General features: G+C 36.0%; 1 protein-coding gene across 3 annotated transcripts in view; it reads right to left on the bottom strand.

Moving 5' to 3' along the window:
- LOC113520463 (somatostatin receptor type 2) overlaps positions 1-20773 on the bottom strand; it is a 174565-nt gene extending 153792 nt beyond the window's left edge. For 2 of the 3 annotated variants that reach the window (XM_052894892.1, XM_052894891.1), the window contains exon 1: positions 20536-20772. The gene's annotated coding sequence lies outside the window, so the exon portion shown is untranslated. Of the gene's footprint in view, positions 1-20535 lie in introns of all 3 variants that reach the window. The other variant, XM_052894893.1, reaches the window with a different exon arrangement.
- Between the last annotated feature and the right edge of the window lie 1251 nt (positions 20774-22024).

Consider the following 22024-nt stretch of genomic DNA (forward strand, 5'->3'; position numbering starts at 1 on the left):
CTATTTACAGCTCGACATAAGTGTAACGTGACTATATGTTGATTGAATTAGGCTGTATATTTTCCAAGGAATAAATAAATACTAATAAAAATGCTGTCGATCTGTGTAAAGAGCGTCAATTGATTGCTTTGTGAGGAAGTCACGTAAAGACGGTCTAAAAGCTTTTCTCTTGAGATCTGAAATTGTGATATCGGCTACAAAATTTCTATTATAATGCATATTTTTTCTAATATAATATAACTAATAACTCGCCTTCAATTCATAGGTTAAGTAGGTCGGTAAATATAGTTTTTGTCAATGTTAATAATATGCGTTCTGCGTTTATTTAAACTGATATTGGATAAATAAGTACACCTAGTCTTTGAAACGATAACTAACCAGGGTTTTTCGAAAATAAACGATTTTGAAGCGTATTTGAATATAAGGAAAAGTTAAAAATATGATGCGTATTACATTGCAGTTTGTTGGCAAGTAAGTTACAATTGAGAAACTGAAAGATCGCGTAATTTCCTCCTGCGTTAATTGGTGTTCTCATGATCACGTGATGAACGACTCCTGTGACTGGTTAATGTTGCGGATGGTTGTTCATGAATAACTCAACTGTCGTCCAATGGCTGGCCCGGTGAAAACATCTATATAAAATATTTATGGCATATTGCTAATGCTTTAACAGTCACTTACCATCAGGTGAGCCGCATGCTCTTTTGCCCCCTGTGTTGTAAAAAAATGTCACATTTATTAAATTCATAATAAAAGGTAGCGACAGCTATGTTTATTGCCCGTTCTTCTCAGCTGAAATTGCATTCGGAACAGGGCGATGGTTTTATAAAAATAAACACTAATCAAAAATGCTTATAACTAAGTTTACTTGAATAAAAAAAATTTTATAGTATTATTTTTATTCTTACAATTTGGCCCTAAATACAAAAAAAAAACACAGCCGCAAAACAATATAAATGTTCTGTGAAAAATAATATACGTAGGAAGAGCAAACAGTTTTCCCATTATTCACTATCAGCTATGCCTATCATTAGCTTATGGCTAATGGGGAAAAATGGAAAAGGACAAGAAGCTGCCCTGACCCTATATAATGGAATAAAGTGACGTCACCAAATTCATTATTACAGCATCATTTATTTCAATCAAGGATAGAATGGTTTTGATAATCCTTAATTCCATCAACTCAGCCAAGACTCTGAATCACGAAAGAAGACAAAATCACAAAAAACGTTTTTGTACCTCTGTTCCATTCGTGTTTCAACCGTGAAGCAGTTGTATTTGCATGGCTGTGTTTCGGTTTGAAGGAGCCATGCAACCACACCAATCCGCTGATCCTCGAGCTACATGACACCCTGTTTTATGAAGAATCAAGCAACGAACATCTGTGGGCACAAACCAGATCATCCAAACCCAAGCCAATTTATAAAAGTTTGCTCGAAAATGTGTGCCACAGAGGTTATCAAATGAAAATGTATAATTTTTGTTTTATACCACATAGGTGGCAAACAAGCAAACGGCCTGTTTGATGGTAAACGACCACTATAGTAAATGATTTGTTATGGATAGAAACTCAGTGATGCTTACTTTCCAAAGACCGGAAACGGAATCCCACTAGATGGAACGACGACCTTAAATGCATTGCAGGGAGTCATTGGATGCAGGTGACTGGAGGCAGTTCCTTATGGCAGTCTATGGAGGAAGCCTTTGTTCATGACAGAGAACAGCTGATATGATGATAAGGTCATTTTATTTATTTATCTTTAACTATAACATTTAAGTCGATTGGTACACATGTATGACTGTAACTACTAATAAACTGTCAGTTTTTCTCATATTGGGTTTGTCGGAGGAAATCTCTTTTGGAGATAAGCTCGCCTTTATGCATTATTATGTTTGTTTTTTCTATTTCAATAACCTTTTGTGTACAATAAAGAATAAAGAAAGAAAGAATAAGATCCTGAGTTCATAGAGTAATACTTACACAATTTTCTTAATCCGGGGGGAAAGGGATTGTTAGTAATGGAGACTAAGAATCCCATTGCTAGCAATATTCCCCTGGAAACTGTCATGGTTAATTCCTGATAAATTCATCATGATGGGCTAACTGGCCTGTTTTCATTCTCATCTATCACCCTTCACAGGTGCTCCACCAGCGTATGCCGTTAACACAGGCGAGGTTACCGTTCCATTTTCACCCATCAAAAAAAATTCTTAATCCATTATGACATTTAAACTTGTAGAGTTTCCCATCTTTCTTAAATATTATAACTAAATTTTTTTACGTATTAATAGTTGTAGCACTTCAGCTGCCCGCTAACGAAATGCTTTCTCACTGTATTGGGTTGACTGGAAGAGATCTCTGTCAGAGATAAGTCCAGCCTTGCTCACAACATTTATAAATGCATTATTTTATTATATCTAAAATAATAAAATAATCTATTTATATATAATATATCTAATATATGCTTATGTCTAAAAGACATCTCTTGCAGTCAACCCAGTGTAGTTAGAGACAAAATAATTAATTAGCGGGTAATCTAGTGCAGGAAATGTACAGGTAAAAATAATGTAAATAAATAAATGATAAATGTTTTCTATTTATATGCACAACTATAATTTTACGAACTTACAATGTTATTTCTGACCATCGCACAGTGGGAACTCGCCTAAGAAAACCATTTCATAAATACTTTTTCTAAAACTCCGTGGATAAGCATGTATAATAAATACCTTAAATTGGGGGAAAGGGATTGTTAGTAATGGAGACCAAGAATCCCATTGCTAGCAATATACTCAATCAGGTCGACCTCCACACGGTTCCCCCTGGAAACTATCATGGTTAATTCCTGATGAATTCATCATGATGGGCTAACTGGCCTGTTTTCATTCTCATCTATCACTCTTCACTGGTGCTCCGCCAGCGTATCCCGCTAGCGCAGGCGGGATTACCACACCATTTTCACATATCGAAAAAAAATACCTCAAATTGTAGCTAAAGAGTTACTATATCATTATAAATATGATTAAAATCTCTCACTATTCATACTTCATAGAACAGAGCATCTATAGTCAAGGAATGAAACCAGAGGATAGTTAATAGCTGATATAATATTATTTTTTTTAATACACACACACACACACACACATATATATATATATATATATATATATATATATATATATATATATATATATATATATATATATATATGTGTGTGTGTGTGTGTGTGTGTGTGTGTGTGTGTGTGTGTGTGTGTGTGTGTGTGTGTGTGTGTGTGTGTGTGTGTGTATTAAATAGGGAAAAAAAATCAATTACATACACTGTCATTAAGATTAAACATAAAACTGAATCAAATTATACATATAAATGGGACTTGCCCATTCAATTACAAAGCCTTTTATGTTAAGTATAATTGACTTTATACAAATCAACACTGGACAATTAACAGCTATAAATTATAGAGCAAACGTCGCTGTCGAGGATCTGAACCCCGCCACCACACCACCCCACCGTCGTCGTCCACCCAACGAGCAATTACAATCTAACTGTAATATCAGTGATTAAGGGGCATGACTGAACTGCACGCAATGCTTGTTTTATTTATATAATACTTATTCAACAAGAGTCCAATCATAATACAAAAAAAGTTTGAGAAACTTTGTATAGTTATTGTAACTAGAGGTAACTAGATGAGCTGTCTCGAACCTTAGAGATAGTAGTGAAATGTCAGTTACACGAGAATTATAGGCGAAGATAGAAATGGCGTTTTTTTTTTTGATGGATGATAATGGAATTAGTAATAAAGCAGTCCTTTTTAGAGTTAAGAAAAGAAACAAATTCGATACGATATCAAAACCTTCAACAAAAGAGCATATTCCTTTTTAAAAGGCCGACAGCTCACCTGCAATGCCGTTAGTGTTGTGGGTGATCATGGGCGCCGGTAGTTACTTACGGTCTAACCGGCAACGAACTTGCGGCTGCTGGAAGTTGATTCTAAAGAGTGGTTGTAGGAGAAAGTGCCTTGAAAAACGCACGGTGGAGGACCGCCACTCGTGCAGATGGTTGGGATGAAATTTTAGTTTATGGCGGGTTGTACGATGGTGAAAATCAGCAGCAGGTATCAATCCGAACAATTCTTCAGAGCACTCCCCATGATAAATTCGGTAGAAGATGCACAGAGATGCAACATCTCTACGCAGTTTCAGTGGGTCGAGCCGGACAGTAAGGCGCCGATCGTCAACAATTCGAGCTGCCCAACTTTGAATGCAGTCTAACGGAAGGAGTGAACCACAGGTGAGAACAGTATTCCATGTGTGGCCTCACTTGAGCTTTATACAGTTTCAGGCGGTTTTCCGGCGTGAAATACCGTCTCACCCTATTGAGCATCCCCAACTTTTTGGAAGTTATCTTAGCTTTTCCTCCAGATGACTGCAAAACTGAACGTCGCTAGATATATCGACGCCAAGAATCCCCAGACTCGACTTATTATCGAGGGAAGTGTCCTGAAAGTGAGGAGATACGACAAACGGCATCTTTTTTGCGGTAAACCACTGCCATTGCTAACAATATACCCTGTCAGGTTGACCTCCACGTGATCCCCTCTGGAAACTATCGTGCTGCATTCCAGGTGTATTCATCACGATGGGCTAACTGACCTGCCTTTTCATTCCCACCTATCATCCCACTCTAGTACCTCGCCAGCGTGTACCGTTAGCACAGACATAGTTACCACCCCCTTATCATCAATTAAAAAAAGTCCCTTATCTCAGATAGAACGTATTAGAAAGCAAAAAGAGTTTATCCTTTATCCTGCTAAGATTATAAAAGATTGTAAATATTTTTGAATGTTTGTTTGTTCATTACGCTTAAACAGCTTAAAGGATTTGATATACGGGTGAACAATATCCTGAGTTAACACATAGAGTACTTTTTAGCCGAATTCAAGCGAGAAAAGCCCAAGGATCTATCTAGTAAACAATAGTAACCAACTATGAATACAATTTCCGTGTAGTGACGGAAAAAGAATAATAGCATGTCAATCCATCTTACACAATACACAGGGATGTCGCATTAGGCGAGTAAGGAAAACAGCTCGGTAAAAGGAAAACTCGAGATAAAAGCCTATAGGCTTGGTATACCAAGAGACTTAATCTCCATAGCAATAGGTGGCTGATAATAGCCATCTCTCAGGAGAAAGGCGAGTGTAGATATTCAGTGTCATTCGGTAGTTGTATTTGAATGGCTATGTTTCGGTTTGAAGGGTGGGATATTGCAGTGAATTTATAGGGTACAGAGGAATAACACCTGAGTCCTCAGGAATGGCAACGCATGGGAGGTAACATGTGCGAGACAGTATACTCTGTTATGTCCATGGTACTGCCCATGTCTATAAGTTTTTTACTACTTTTACTTTTTATCTATACGAAGTTTCAGGGATGTTTCCTCCCACGAACACTCAGGTTATGGAATGAGCTCCCTGCCGAGGTTTTCCCAAGAGACTACAGCACGGGGTTTTTCAAAAGGGAGGTAAAGATGTTTCGTCAGGGTCGGCAACGCGCACACAGTATTACACTTCTGGTATTATTCATAGGCTACGGTAACTGCTTACCATCAGGTGGGCCGTATGCTTAATTGCCACCTCAGTGATATAAAAAAAAATATACGAAATTTGTTTCATTATTAGTCATTTTATCCATTCATAATTTGTTTGTTGTAAACTTTACTTTTATTAGAACAAAAAAAAAGCAACAGCTGTGTTTCTTTACCGTTCATTCCAGCTGAAATTGCATTCCGGTAGTTTCATAAAAAATTTACCATTCATAAATGCTCATTATTAACTTTACTCAAACAATTTTCTTTTATACAACTTAGAATGGCAAACAAGCTGACGGACCACCTGATGGAAAGTGGTAACCGTCGCCTACAGACATGAGTAGTACCATGGACATAACAGTACTGTTTCGCCCATGATCCCTCCTATGCGTTGCCATTCCTAAGGATTCAGGTGTTATTCCTCTATACCCAGTAAATTCACGCCATATCCCACCCTTCAAACCGAAACACAGCCGTGCAAACACAACTGCTTCACGGTTGAAACACGAATAGGACAAAGGTACCCAAGCAATCGACTTTTGTACAAAGTCTCCATCTGGTAAAATGTTAATAATAATAAGAAATATTTATTATTATTAAATTACTAATTATCCTCGTATAAAATCCATCTTAATATATTGCCACGAGCCACCATCTTGCTCACTGCAATCATTTCTCCAATAAGTTGGAATCTTTTCCACTGACTGGAGGCCCGATCCCGGATCATCATTAATCTCGCATTGGGGTTATCAAATTTAATATTCCACCATGGCAACAGGGTCACGTGTCGTTCCAATCTATTACAAACCCATTACAAATATATATATCTAAACTGCTGGCGGCAAAACATAAATCTTGCTAATCCCAATTACAAGGACCACTCGCCAATTACTTTCGTTTCAGATTTAGTGGTCCTGTGAGACGTAAAATGGTATTAGAGTTTGCTGTCGTTGACTTCTTGTCTTACATTGTATTTTTTATTTCTAATGTCCAATTATAATTATTTTCTTTTTTTTTTTTATACCACTGATGTGGCAAACAAGCGTACGGCCCACCTGATGGTAAGCGGTTACCGTAGCCTATGAACGCCTGCAATACCAGAGGTGTTACGCGCGCGATGTCGACCCTGAAGAAACCTATTTACGTCCCTTTTGAAGAGCCTTCCCTCTCCACATGAAATTATGTGCGCGTTGCCGACTCTAAAGAAACCTTAAAATACCCTTTTCGAAAAACCTCATACTTTAGTCTCTAGGGAAACCTTATAGCTCATTCCACATTCATTCATTTTATATATTTGTTACCTCATAGTTCTGTCACTTTAAACTGTCTTCAAATATTCACTTTATCTAAAAGGATATATGTACTTACAGATTGGTCCTATAGAGGTTTCTTCAGGGTCGGCAACGCGCGCGTAATACCACTGGTATTGCAGGCGTTCATAGGCTACGGTAACCGCTTACCATCAGGTGGCCGTATGCTTGTTTGCCACCTCAGTGATACAAAAAAAATTCATCAGAATCGGTTCAGTAGTTTAGTTTTTAAATCAAAACAACTGGTTCATAGCAAACAATTGACGTAGATATTTTTCTTAGCACACAAAGTTCCACGATTTGGCTTACGTCCATGTTGATTGAACTATCAGCTTTTTCTTGCAAAGCAAAAAAATCAATAAAAATAATAAAAATATCTCATCAATATTCTATGGTCCAATGTCGTATGAAACCTAGTCACCCAATAGTAGAATGTAAACAAAACGCAAAAAACACGATTCCTAGATCAGGAACTAATACACTCTAAGCTCAGTGTACACAGTCGTAAAAATGTAATCAGCGATGAGCTAGTGTCGGGACGACGACCCCCAGCCGGCCAGCTCGCGTGTACACCGGGCGTTACGACGCCTGCATTGAACATTGCACTTTCATTCAATTATAATAAAAGTGAATATTAATATGGACGTCATTAACCATATATGGACATCTATGGACGTTGTTAGACATAATAACAAAGTTTTTCTTTATACAACACAGAATGGCAAACAAGCTGACCGCCCACCTGATGGAAAGTGGTAACCGTCGCCTATAGACATGAGCAGTACCATGGACATAACAGAGTATACTGTTTCGCCCATGATACCCCCCATGCAGTGCTATTCCTGAGGACTCAGGTGTTATTTCTGTATACCCTGTAAATTCACTGCCATATCCCGCCCTTCAAACCGAAACACAGCCATGCAAACACAACTGCTTCACGGTAGAAACACGAATAGGACAGAGGTACCCTAGCAATCGACTTTTGTACAAAGTCTCCCTCTGGTAAAGCGTCTTTAATAAATTACGCTATAGATGAAATATTATCAGTTGGCAATTTTTTTCAATCACTTTCAGCGTCATTAGGCATAGTGAAACTTATTAGATCGTCGCGTTTATCTTTCCATTTAATTAATGGATTCCTATCGTTATTATTTACTCGTATTTGTTTGACGTAACGATATATCGTGACCATGCCTCTCGCAGCAGGATCGAGATATCGACGCGTATATATGATACCATCCACGTTGTAATTCCTGAGGACTCAGGTGTTATTCCTCTTGTACCTTGTAAATTCATTGCCATATGCCACCCTTCAAACCGAAACACAGCCATGTAAACAACTGTAAAATAATAAACAGTAAAGATATTTGTGGTTCTGTAAGCGGATTAGTTTCTATTAATGTTCGTTTCTCCTTCACCCTTTTCAATTTTATACGACACGACGATTTTTTAAAGAATATAGAGTCGAAGGATTTTTTTTAAATAAGACAACCACCCCTGATGGTAGCCACTGATCGATCAGATACTTATTGTTTGATTGCATTGAGATTTGTTTAAATTTTCCTCAAATTGTGCTTTGTTCTTTTGAGGGCGAAGCAATAAACTGAGTTGTGACCATTTTGTATTGCTATGGCACACGCACAAACGAAAATTGTATTTAGCTTTATGTATTTTTTTTTAATAAATTATGTTATCTCGCTTTTTATTTATATTAATATATGTTGTAATTTATGTGCTGTAAGTAATGCAAATGAATTATCTATCTATCTATCTAAATACATCGTCTCAGCCACTATCTGTTCACAGCTGAGCATTCACCTCCGCCATAGACCGCCATAAAAAACGGTCCTGAACCACCTGCATCCATTGACTCCCTGCAATGCATTTGAGGTCGTCATTCCATTTAGTGGGGTGACTTACACTATGTTTGCCCATACGGGATTGCAACTCAAGAACCTTTCTGCCTTATCGGTTATCGATTCAAGCTATGTGGCCAGCCCATTGCCAATTCAGCTTGCTTATCCTTCGATTGGTGACTTTGGTCCCTTTACGGATAACCTCGTTTCGGATTAACATTCATACGTAATACTTATTCGAATTCACGCGAGTTGCAATTAGTTCTAAATAAGAAATTGTTCCAATGTTGGCAGTATGCAGCAATCTACAACAAGTATCATACAGTCTTTTTGTATTTTCATTGTTTGAATTCTGCAAACGTCATAATTTCTTTTTTATAGTACACGCTATACAGCAATAAAAGTTAATTATGATTGCACTAAATACAAGATTTTTTTATATAATAATAATAATAAAATATATATAATAATAAAAAATAATAATCGACAGTAATCGCCAAGCGTGACAACTACTTCCAAAACCTTCCAATAGGCTTTTTTTCATTGGATGATAATGGAATGGTAACCCCGCCTGCGCTAACGGTATATGCTGACGGTACCAGTGAGAAATGATAGGTGAAAATGAAAAGGTAGCCCACCGTGATGAATACGCCTGGAATTCAGCACGATGGTTTCCAGGGAGGATCACATGGTGTCAACCTGACAGGGTATATTGCTAACAATGGGACTAGTAGTCCGCATTACTAATAAATATATATATATATACACACACACATATATATATATATATATATATATATATATATATATATATATATCACGTGACATCTCTACCTCATTAATTATGAATCGATATTCTTTACTGAATGAATCGATACCTTTCCACCCACGTTGGTCCCATGCTAATTTTGTCAATTTATTGAAAGGGGTGTGTTTGTTCTGAAAAAAAAATTAATGACGTTTACTGTCATCGTAAATTGCGTTCCGTGTCCGATATGTGTAGGTGTCATCATTTCAAAGCCGTGATTCATGCGTTAATATTTTACAATCTAATAAAAATTAACTCTAATTATCATAATATATCTATTTTTTTTAATATTTTTTAATTCAATTCACTCATAATCGTATTTTCTGATATTGCTCACAACTTAGGTTACATGTTTATTTTTATTATTTACTTAATTTTCTTACACTGTATAATTATGTTAAAGTGAATGCTGTGAATACCTATAATAGGCATGTGCATTAATATTGTATTATATTTAATGTTTGTTATACCTATATGTTATAATGCAATATGCTGTTGGTGTTCCTTAAATGAATAAATAAATAAAAAATTATTTCTCACCACAAACAATTAGGCACTTAATATCTATAACTTGCAAAACATTTTAACAATATTATTTGTGGGAGCTGGTGCCTGTACTAGGTGTTAAATCTCTATTATAAATCACCAGGAAACTTACCTCGAACAGTACAAATTATACAGATGAAAACATAAAATATTGCCTCATAACTGACCCACATTGGGGGAAAGGGATTGTTAGTAATGGAGACTGAGAATCCCATTGCTAGCAATATACCCAACCAGGTCGACCTCCTCGCGGTTCCCCCTGGAAACTATCATGGTTAATTTCTGATGAATTCGTCATGATGGACTAACTGGCCTGTTTTCATTCTCATCTATCACCCTTCACGTGAGTCATAATTTAAGATAAGTCGTACTAATCGATTTATAGTCGATATCGAGCGATTATTAATCAAGACTACAGCGCGTGAATCGGAATGTCGAGTGACGTAATAACGTGGAAACATTAACCAAAAGAAGCTCTTTTATTCCCATAAAGTTACTATTCGCTCGTAACTCTGTTACTATAGACGTTTGATATTTGGAGGATTTCCGACGGAATCAATACATTACTCAGTGATGTCATTCCTTTTCCATCTCTGTTTAGTAATTATACATAGATAAAAAAAAAATTGGTTGGGATTTATATTTAATACTCCATTCATTTGATTAATCGTGATTAAGTAACAAACAAAGTATAGGCAGTTATGACCTACGGAACTGAAACATGGTTTGACATGGTTCCCCATATGGAAAAAGTCTCGTGGAATGCTCTCGCTTGGCTGTGAGCAAAATTAGATGGAGACGCATTGTGAGGACCTCACTCGCGAAGGAGAGCCTCATAGTGTACGACTGAAGAGAGAGAGAGATATGGATAAAACTTCAAGTTACTTAGCGAGCTAGCGATAGAATACATTAAGGATACAATAAGGATATCCGCAGAGGAACAAAAGTGACCGACATACCCCGAAGGATAAGCAAGCTGAAGTGGCAATGAGCTGGTCACATCGCTCGATGAACCGATGGCAAAGAAATGTTCTTGAGTGGCGATACCGTACAGCCAAATGCAGTACAGCACGATACTCCACTAGGCGGAGCGACGATCTGCATTGCAGGAAGTCAATGGAAGTTGGATAGCTCGGGGTCGTTCCCTATAGTAGTCTATGTGGGAGGCTTATATTTAGCAGTGGACAGTTAAATGATGATGATGATGATGATGATGATGATAAAGTAACAAATATCTTCATAATAATAACAAAGTCTCGCCCCTCAGCTTCGCAAATTGGAATAATATGTTCGCAAATAAATAGTTTGTCTTCCTTTATACTATACTTAGTTTAATCACATCCAATCTGTAAAATATTGATCTCTAAAGCGATGCTTTGATATTCCATCCTTAGTAGTTATGTCAGTGAATATAGGTTCTTTTTAATGAGTGATAATGGAGTGGTAACCCCACCCGCGCTATCGATATACGCCGGCTGGACACCAGTGAAGGATGATAGGTGAGAATGAAAACAGGCCAGGTAGCCCATCATGATGAATTCATCAGGAATTAACCATGATAGTTTCCAGGGGGAACCGCAAGGAGGTCGACCTGGTTGGGTATGTTGCTAGCAATGGGATTCTCAGCCTCCATTACTGACAATCCTTCCCCCCATCCTTAGGATATGTCAGTGAATATAGGTTTTTTTTTAATGAGTAAAGATGAAATAGTAACGCCTGGTAGCGCTATCAGTATACGCTGGCAGGGTAACAGTGAAGTGGGACAGGTGAGGATGAAGGTAAGTCAGTTGGCCCATCGTGACGAATTCAACAAGAACTCTTCACGATGGTTTTCAGGGGGAACCACGTGGAGGTCAACCTAATAGAGCATATTGCAATGGGGCTATCAAACTCCATTGCTAACAATCCCTTCGCCCCCCCCCCCCCGTGAAAATAGGTTAGCAACTGTTACGAGTACTAATTAATTAGATGGGAAAATAACTCTATAGTGAGCTAGCAATAGCAGTGTAGTAACAAATAGGCTTAAGACAGAATGAATAGACCGGCAGCGCGCTATGACAGATTGTCTATTTTTTTTCTATACTGTCAGTTATTGTTTCTTTGAAAATAAAGAAAATATCATTATCTGATGCTTACCTATTTATTTATATCTAGCGATCCGACCCGGTTACGCACGGGTAGATAAAATTACTGATTGATTATTACCAGAGGGAGACTTTGTACAAAAGTCGATTGCTTAGGTACCTCTGTCCCATTCGTGTTTCAACCGTGAAGCAATTGTGTTTGCATGGCTGTGTTTCGGATATGGCGTGAATTTACTGGGTACAGAGGAATAACACCTGAGTCCTCAGGAATGGCAACGCATGGGGGGGTATCATGGGCGAAACAGTATACTCAGTTATGCGCCGTCCCCAAATAAATGGGGAAAGGCAAGACAATGCTGATGGGTAAGCACTCGTATTCAATACAGAATAGATGTTAAGCGATAGTCATATGTCATCATATCAGTCATGCATATCATCTTTCATCCAACCATCCATTTTCCATAATTAACACTCCCATCAAAACATGGCTTTAATTTCTGAACTATCTGAATATTACTTTTATTTCATACTAGCGACCAGCCCCGGTTTCGCGCGGGTGCACATTGCTTTAGAAATCTTTAAAATTATCAGTGTTCCTCTACTATATTATGCATGTATCATACATATAAATAAACCTTTATCTTGAATCATTCTATCTATTAAAAAAACCGCATCAAAATCCGTTGTGTATTTTTAAAGATTTTAGCATGATTTTAGAGCCAGACAGACGGGAAACGACATTGTTTTATACTATGTAGTGGTTTATTTATTTATAAATTACTCACCACACTTACAGTTTCCCAAAACGTGTAGTGAGCCATAGGTTTATTTTACAAACTTAAAAATTTTGTACAACATTTTAAAAATACATCTATTTTGTCATTAAATATGTCAATATCTGGCTGCTGAGCAATCAGAGAATTGAGCAGAGAAATAGCCTGATAAGTGGGAGCAAACTGAGCAGTACAGATGCGAACCGGCGGACAGTCATGTCAAGCACTATTCATAAAGTAAGTTACTCATTTTAAGTTATTTATTTTAAGTTTTTTTTATTTCAGTTTAAGTTACCACACTCTGTACTGTAATGTACTTTTGGCACAATTTACTATCATAACAACATCGGTAAAACGAGAGCTCTTTACATTATGTAAATTTTCTCATCGACTATTCAACACTAGGTTATAAATATCACTTTGGCTTATATTTTAGCATATTTGCCCTTGACAGTTTCAGAGAGAGAGTACGTATAATGTTTCTTTACTACTAAATAGCTCCTTAAGTATTATAGCCGTTTATCCTTTTTTTTTATCAAATGCGACTCCGTGCCAAGGTCCCTATGGGTCCCTATGGACTACAGTATGTTTTTTTTAAAAAAAGTGTTTAATTGTTTGTTACACTTTATAGTATAATAAAATCGTAATCTATAGGATATAGAGTTTTTAAGAAAGGAATAAATACAATGGCGGAATTGCTCAATAAAATGGATTTTTTATAACCTTTGAATATTTGATAAAAATTGTACCTATGTTAAGATTTCTTTAGTGTTGCTGCGCGCACAATTAATTACTCGCTTTTTACACCTCTGGTATTACTGGGGGGAAAGGGATAGTTAATAATGATGTCTAACAACCTAATTGCTAGCAATACAGGGTGTATGTTGGTCGACATTCACGCGGTTCCCCTTGAAAACCATTGTGGTTATTTCTTGTGGAATTCATCTCAATGTACTAACTGATCTGCTTCCATCCTCACCTGTCACCACTCACTGGTCCACCGCGAGCCTAAACTGATAGCGGAGATGGGGTTACCATTTCATTCTAACAAAAAAAAAAAAAAAAACACCTGGTATTGCAAGTGTCCATATAATATGGTAACCAATTTCAGTTAGACGGGCAAATGCTTGACTCTTGTTGTACAAAAAAATTTGATTACGATGGCGCCCTCTATTATCAAGTGTTTCTATGATAAAAAACTAAAGTCTCTAACATTGCTTATCAGACGATTAGTTTTCTATATCGAAGTATTAAACAAGTAACAATGATTTTGAATTTGAAACATTCAGATAGCTCTTGTTTGTTGAAATTAAAACCTTACCGCAGTCAAACGTTTTCCAACCAAGCTGTCAAACTAGCAACGGAGCATACTGAAAGCAATAAGAGCATATTGTCTGTTGGTACAAGTATATAAGTTATATGTTAACCAACATAAAAACTGTATGTTAATTGAAAAATGTATTGGAGTTACAAGATGAGTTCTCATTTAGACAGATAAAAATGTCAAGCTAAAATAATATAAAATTTAATATAATTATTCGATAGATAGATAGATAATTTATTTGCATTACTTACAGCATACAAATTACAATACAAACATACACATAATACAGACGTACACAGTAAAAAAGATAAAAGAATGAAAACCAAAAAAAGAGCAACAAAAAAATACAAAATATATAAAACAACAATTTCCTTCTTACATGCGTGTGCCATAGTAACACAAAATGGTCACAACTCAGTTTATCGCTTTGCCCTCAAAAGAGCAAAGCACTGATATTCTGTTGTGGCCAAGATTATAACGTTATATATATATATCATTTCATCATTATATCGCTCGGTCCAGTCATCTCGTAACTGTTTCCAGTATGCTGTTGGTACTGCCCCGTATCCTATGCACCAAGGACGGACACCTGTTGCGTATTGTTGCAAAGAAGCAGAAATATCAATCGTATATTTTAACTGTTATTTTTGCTGTCGATAGGGTATACTTCTGCAGTAAACTCTGCAATTTAGTGGCGATTGCAGCTAGCCCTTTTTATAGATTACCATAGTACTACTGTTCCTACTACCTATTAATTTCTACCTCCTACATCTAGGTTTTAGAATGAGCTCCCGAATTTCAAAAAACGTGCCTACAAACATTTAAAAGGACAATAACGCACAAGCAACTCCTCTCGTGTTGTAGGTGTTTACGGTCGACGGTAGCCGCTTCCCATCAGGTGGACCGTCTGCTCTTTTGCCTACCTAACAATAAGAAAAAACTGTTTTCTCAAACATGCTTGGAAATGTGAGCATTATTTTGACAATCTTCTTCGAGATAAATCAAAATTGCCGTACTGGCAGGCGGGCAGCGGCCAAAAGTTGTATGAAAATCCATATCTGTCGTGTTTTACGGCCAGATAAATTACTACGAGTATGTAAACTCATATCTGTCCTGTAATTTAAAAATAGAATGACATTATACTTCGAAACATGGCTAGCAAGGAGGTAACTAATAAAATTGTTTTATTTAAATTTCGAACTGGCTTGAAAATAGAAAGCTGTTTATTGAAAAAAAAAAACAAGGGAACATTATAGCGTTTGAAAAATTATTATTGTTCGTTATTCGTCACTGAGCTTAAAAAGTAAAATTGTGTTTTTGATTTCCGCGCATTGTTTGAGAAAAAAACTATACAAGCCTTGGCCACAACTAGGCATTAATGGACTCACGTATGTGTGCCTCGGCTACGCCTCGACCCACATTTGCACGTTAGTCCATCAATGCCTCAGTTGCTGGCCGCTGCAGTAATGTACTATTACTGTATTAATTTTTATGAAGTAGGTTATTAATTTATTAATTTATGGAGCGCATACGTTACTAGGTACTACTAAACACAACTCTACAACTAAATACATTTTATCTTACTTTCTGTTTAATGTTATAAATAAAATATAGTAAATATGTTTGTTCCCAATGATCTTAATTATTAGAATATACTCGTAGATATTATTAGATATATAATAAATAGATAATTTACTGCTTTCAGTTATTACGCCATATAGATCCTATCCCCCTTGTGAATGTAAATGTGAAAAAGACTATTTTCCGCGCTTAGCCTCTCATTTGGGCCGTTGTGCGTATGAGTCGTGGCTAGTACAGCCAACCTAGCTCCGCCCAGAAGCGCAGAAGCTTCCTGGGTTCTTCACAGGCCTCACGGAGCGACCTCACCGTTCCGAGGATTTCTAAACGTTGATGGGCCACAGCCTCACGTTCCACGATTACGTGAGCAGCCGTTTCTTCGGCGTCGAAACAGCCTCGACATAGAGGGCTGTCTGTGGCTCCTATTGTGTATAAATGTTTATTTAATGGACAATGGCCCGTTATTGTCCCTATCATTATTTTGAGGTTTTTTCCTATCCCCCTTTTTCATTAAGTTTTAATTTTTAACTGACTTTTTTTATATAACACAGGGGGTAAACTAGCATGCGGCTCACTTGATAGTAAGTGATTATCGCCGCCTATAAGCTCCGGCCTTTTAAAAAGGAATATAATCTTTTCTTGAAGGTTATGTTGTCGTATCGGTTCGGAAATACTGCTGCTGGAAGTTGATTCCAAAGCGTGGTTGTATGTGGAAGAAAGTGCCTTGAAAAACGTATAGTTATTCAATTATTAAGACCAGAGTTGTTCAAAGCACGACCCCAGGGTCGCATGTGACTCTTGGCCTATATTTATAAGGCCTGCTATCTACAAATACAAAAAAAATCTGCAAATCTGATAATTTTCCTAACATGAAAATAATGTGTTGGAATATTTTTTTATATTATTTTTTAATCCAAATATTTGTTTCTGCAAGCCTACAATCTATTTTATGGTTTATATTGGCCAGAAATCAGAACTAATTTGAATAGCCTTTACATTATAAACTAGCAATCCGTCCCGGCTTCGCACGGGTGGACATTTTTACAACATTTTAAAAAGTAATTATTGTGACATAACAATAATAGTTAGACATATGGTATCGCGAAGTTTTTTGTAGTTATTGATATTTTCTTCAATATTGTAGAACATACATTTGTTCTATCACCAATAGTTTTCGCAGCGCACGCGACGAAAGATAGCATTTTCTACACCTTGAGTTACGTTACTAAAATTTTGGTAAGGATCCCTAATCTTTTCTAGCAATAAATATAGACTACTCAAGGTAAATGTAGCTTTCTAATGGTAAAAGAATTTTCAAAATCGGCATAGTAGTTTATGAGTTTATTCATTACAAACATGCATTCACACAAAACTTCAAATCTTTTTTCTTTATAATATTAGTACAGACATGTAGAGAGACTTTGCAAGTATGTCGACTAATTTGTAAACTAAATGTGGCAATACTAACGCAGGTACACCTACTTACGAAAATGTTTCAAACTTCAACAAAATCAGTTACGTAGTTTTCACGTGATGCATTAACACAAACGAAGAATGCGCTAACACACGAACGCCAGATGGCCGTTAGATGGATAGGTGGGATAATAACAGCACGCCCATATATCATATTATGCAATTGAATACAAAGCCACGGGTCACAAATAGTAAATTGATACTCTTTATTGTTTCCTCGTTTAAAGATTACAATAGTAAACTTATTATAAATATAAACAATTACAAGAAATAATCACAATGAGAAAACAATGGGCGGCCTTATCGCTAAGAGCGATCTCTTCCAGGCAACCTTTGGATGGAGAGGAGTAATTATAAACAGAATTGTTTTTTTTTTAATATAAAAATGGTGTGGTAACCTACTCTGCGTTCTTCTACTGGTAAGAGCCAGATAACTTCCAGATGAAAACGAAACGATGGTCAGAAATAACATAGTAAGTTCGTAAAATTATAGTTACGCATATATTATAAATAGAAAATATTTATCATTTATTTATTTACATTATTTTTACCTGTACATTTCCTGCACCAGATTACCCGCCAATTAATTATTTTCTCTCTAACTGCACTGGGTTGGCTGCAAGAGATGTCTTTTAGACATAAGCCCGCCCTTGCTAACAAGTTGTTGAACTAACCGCTGTATCTATTGTTCAAGTGCAATAAAGAATATCTAATATATAAAATTCTCGTGTCACAGTGTTTGTTACCAAACTCCTCCGAAACGGCTTCACCGATTTTTATGAAATTTTGTGTGCATATCAGGTAGGTCTGAGAATCGGCCAACATCTTTTTTTCATACCCCTCAATGATAAGGGTGACCCACCTCTAAATATTTTATTTTTATTTTTTTGACAATTTTTTTTTAACTTAGCATTTAAAAATACATACAAATTCAAATTTTCACGCTTTTACGATCAACCCCTGTTTTTTAATCGCGATTTTTAATATGCCACAATAGGGTTACAAGATAGCAATCGAATATAATAATTATAGTACGATAAAATTTTCATATATAGTTCTGGAAATAATGTATATGGTAAAACAATGTGTGCCGAGTCAGCTAGTATTTATATATATATATATATGGAACATTTATGGAAGTTTCCCTTATATTAATATTATAATACAATTGTCAACTATAGCAAAAGGCGCAAACATCACGGGGCGAACTAATATGAACAGAGATTATCGACTCGGCAAACAGCCGCCGTTAATTACATTGCAGATAACCTATCAGCACTCTACACGTGTGCAAATTACAAACGCACCTCCCGCCTGTACTGGGCCCGGTCGTGTACAAAATTGTGTTTTTCAAATATATTTAAAAAACTATAATTTTTTTTAGGTAATGATGGAGAGGTAACCCCGCCTGCGCGATCGGTATACGCTGCCGTGGCACCAGTGAAGGGTGACAGGTGATGACGATGACAGTTGATCCATAGTGACCAATTGAACAAGAATTAACCACTATGGTCTCCATGGAGAACCGCGCGGAGGTCGACCTGGTAGGATGTATTGCTAGCAATGAGATTGTTAAATCTCATTACTAACAATCCCTTTCCCACCAAAACAACCGTATTATAATATCACTGTAATACGGTTGTGTAATACCAGAGGGAGACTTTGTACAAAAGTCGTTTGCTTGGGTACCTCTGTTCCATTCGTGTTTCAACCGTACAGCAGTTGTGTTTGCATGGCTGTGTTTCGGTTTGAAGGGTGAGATATGGCGTGAATTTACAGAGTACAGAGGAATAACATCTGAGTCCTCAGAAATGGCAACGCATGGGGGGTATCATGGGCAGTACACTCTGTTATGTCCATGGTACTGCTCATGTCTATAGGCGACGATTACCACTTTCTATCAGGTGAGTCGTCAACTTGTTTGCCATTCTAAGTAGTATAAAAAAAAATTAGACTAGTAGACTTAAACAAAAGTTGTATTAAATCATTAATATTTATAACAATTCTATTATAAGTTGAGAAAGTTAATATAAAAAAGTAACGTAAAAATAATAGTAAAAAATAAATATCATACAAATTTTACTAAATTACTCGTACAGTACTGTATACTGTATAATAATACAGGCATTCATTCAGTTAAAAAATAATCATCAAAAACGGTTCTTAAAAAAATCTTATACAATGTAATTGTAAATCTTCTTCTCTAAACTCCTAACATATCCTTATATTGCTTCTATTTATAATTCTAATTATTAATAAAAGCAATAATCAACATTAGTACGATAAGGTGAAAGTGCATTTTTAAATGGAGAAAATACAAATTTACACTTTATTAATATAGTTACATATATTTAGTTGAAAACTTCATAATTTAATACAATATTAAAAAAATACAGATAAGCTTTTTAATTCTGATATAAATTAAACGTTTTTAAACTAATCATGGGCTGAAGTAAGAAGGCACTTATTATTTCATTTCTTTTGTTTTTTATTCAATATTTTCTCGCTTTTGTATAATAAGTAGATAGATACATATGCAAATGATAAGGAAAATAATAATTTAATACAATAAATAACAATTGTTCACGAATAATTTCACAGGCTCGCACCTGTTGCTATGTTATTTTTTGTGGCTTTTATGCGGCTCACCTGATGGTAAGTGACTACCGCCGCCCATGATCACCCACAACACCAGTGGCATTGCAGGTGTGCTGCCGGCCTTTTAAAAAGGAATATACTCTTTTCTTGAAGGTTATGATTATTATTATATGATTTTCATGTATTTGAAACATCTGAACTTTTCACTCGTGCGATATATTTCACAGTGATAATTATTTGTGATCTTCAGTACCTCACATTACAGTCGATTTTGTAATAAAATATTTTCTAAAGTAAAAATTTTAATTTGATAGTTTATTGAAACTGTTGTATTAAGAGCAATTAAGTACTAGAGTTAGAATGCAAATCTTTAAAAAACTTTACATGCCAATCTTTGAAATAAGGATTTCGCTGTTATTTCAAATCTGAAGTATAATTTAAGAGAATCCGAAATTTTTATTTAAAAGGTGAAGAATAGTACATTAGAATCGATCGTATTAATTGATATATTTTTTCAAAAAAACTAGACATTTTTAAACGAAATTAATAATATACACAAATCATCGTCAAGCTGTCTAAAGTATACACTTACTTCAGTTACAGCAGGCCCGACTCTGTAGACACCGCAAACTCCATTCGCAAATTAAGAATCGAACCAACCAATTTATAATCGAACTCACTAAAGTTTAGAACGAGATCGCGTGAACTCACAAAGTTTCCGTAGTACAGCGCGACACGTGTCGTACGCGCGAGCGCTAAGCGTAGACTGACCGCTACGAGGCGAGTTCTTGATACACCTCGTGTAGAGGCGCGTGGCGGAGCGTAGCCGGCGCCTACACGACACGGCCTATATGACAAGTGTAGGCCAAATGCGCAAAATAAAAATGTACATATAAAAAAATGGCTACTAAAAACATACATATGTAGATATTTACTAATTGACCCAGAAAACTATTTTCCCCAGTATCGCCACCTACAGGATTCTGTCATCAAAATAAAACAATATTCAAACTCTCTAATTGGAGTAGTACATTTATAAAATATCTGTAAATTCGGTTGAGCAATTTCGGAGTAATCTCTATGAATTCAAAAAATATACTCTCGAATCTGTAATGCATTGTTTCTCAAACATTTTATATGTCGCGACCCCACGAAAAAAATAAATAAACTATTGTGACCTCGACACTTTGAAATTATAATAATGTTTAAATTAAAAGTTTATTTATACGTTTAAAAACAATTTTTTCTATTTTAGTTTGTTGTTGAAGTTCAATAACAAGGTCTTATTATTTTTTAACTGACTACGACCCCCTTTTAATAACAAATGCGACCCCCCTCCCCTATAGGTCGCGACCAAACGGTTAAGAAACGATGTTTTAATGGGTTAACCAGAGTAATAAACGTAATAATCATATGTTAAATAGAAAATAGAAATAAGTACTTTATATCTATTTTAAGATATTAAAGAACATACGTGAGTACATATTATTTTTATAAATAAAATTATAAATAAAATAAAATTATGTCACACTTTTATGAATCTTTTTGTATATATATTTATCTCGTTTTTTCTGTATGTGTATTTATGTCTGTTGTAATTTGTTTTATACCACTGAGTTGGCAAACAAGCATACGGCCCACCTGATGGTAAGCGGTTACCGTAGCCTATGAACGCCTGCAATACCAGAGATATTACGCGCGCGTTGCCGACCCCCAAGGAAACTTTTTACCCCCCCCCCCCTTTTGAAGAACCCCATGCTGTAGTCTCTTGGGAAAACCTCGGTAGGGAGCTCATCATCATAATCTGAGTGTTCGTGGGAGGAAACATCTCTGAAACCGCGTTGTACGCAATGTAATTTGTGTTCTGTAAATAATGCATAATAATAAATTATCTATCTATCTAAATATAACTATATATATATATATATATATATATATATATTCTTTATTGCACTTGTAAATTACATATAAAATGTATTTATAAATATTGTGAGCAAGGGTGGACTTATCTCTGACAGAGATCTCTTCCAGTCAACCCAGTACAGTAAGAAAGCATTTCGTTAGCGGGCAGCTGAAGTGCT

Source organism: Galleria mellonella, unplaced genomic scaffold (genome assembly GCF_026898425.1).
Source record: "Galleria mellonella isolate WM207_F2 unplaced genomic scaffold, CSIRO_AGI_GalMel_v1 utg246, whole genome shotgun sequence".
In the NCBI taxonomy this organism is placed as follows: domain Eukaryota; kingdom Metazoa; phylum Arthropoda; class Insecta; order Lepidoptera; family Pyralidae; genus Galleria; species Galleria mellonella.